Here is a 1,208-nt window from a genome sequence, read left to right as displayed (position 1 = left end):
CACCTGCAGCCCTCCTGCCACCTCTATTTCCCCCTTTGGACTTTGTACACATCTTGCTAGTTATCCTTCTGTTTTTACAATAATGGTCTTAGGCTGTATTTGTCCTTAAGAGACTGAGTGAGTTCACTTAGAATAATGCTCTCAGTTCCCCAGTGGTCCCATGGATCTGTCTCCTGCTTCAACAGTGTTTGGACAGAACAGATCTGGCGATTCCCTACCTCCAGCCTCCTACTGCCCTCCAACTTCATTTTCAGGTGTAACCTTGGGACCATCTTGTTGTTGTTGTTGTTGTTATGTGCCATCAAGTCGCTTGCAACTCATAGCAACTCTATGTACAACAGCCCTGAACTCTGCTCTGTCCTGTGCCAATCGCACTGTCTCCAACACATCCATTTTGACTACTCCAGTCACTGAATCAATCCACCTTATGAGGGCCTTCCTCTCCTGCACTGACCCTCCACCTTCCCAAGTATGATGTCCCTCTCCAAAGACCGGTCCTTCCTTACAACATGTCCAAAGTATGTTAGACGAAGCCTCAGAATCCTTGCCTCCAAGGAGCCATCCGGTTTAACCCTTTCCAGGATGAATCTGTTTGTTTTCCTAGCAGTCCATGGTATTCTCAATACTCTTCTCCAGCACCACAGCTTAAAGGCATCAATTCTTCTTCTATTCTCCCTAATCATTGTCCAACTCTCTGATGCTTAACAAGTGATTGCAAAGACCATGTCCTGTATCAGACGCACCTTAGTCTCCAGAGAGACACCATTGCTCTTCAGAATTAACAGTAGACTTTCCCATCGCAATACGTCTTTTCATTTCCTGGCTACTGGTGCCAAGAGTGTTGACTGTGGAGTCAAGCAAACTAAAGCTGTAAACAATCACAATTGGGACCATCTTAGCCATCTCCTATTTTTGGGACCAGCTCACACCATATTCTTTGTTAGCCCCAACACCTTGACCAACTATGAGCTCTCAGATCCGTCAAAATTATTACTGCAATAACTTTCTCCCACAGAGCAACAACCTCATTGTCAGCCAGTGGATTCTGAGTCACAACATCCCTCTACCTGGAATGTAAATCTTTACAAGAGACTGCCCATCTTTCTCCCTCGGGCCGGCTGCTGAATTCCAACCACTGGCTTTTCTTTTAGCAACCCAACTCTGGTTATGTACTACACACACCATCAGGGCTTCGCCAAGCGTCTTTG

The sequence above is a fragment of the Elephantulus edwardii genome, unplaced genomic scaffold (assembly GCF_000299155.1).
Source record: "Elephantulus edwardii isolate Elephantulus edwardi_28Jun2011 unplaced genomic scaffold, EleEdw1.0 scaffold00162, whole genome shotgun sequence".
In the NCBI taxonomy this organism is placed as follows: Eukaryota; Metazoa; Chordata; class Mammalia; order Macroscelidea; family Macroscelididae; genus Elephantulus; species Elephantulus edwardii.
The sequence above is the reverse complement of the archived record's forward strand: the minus strand, read 5'-3'. Positions refer to the sequence as shown.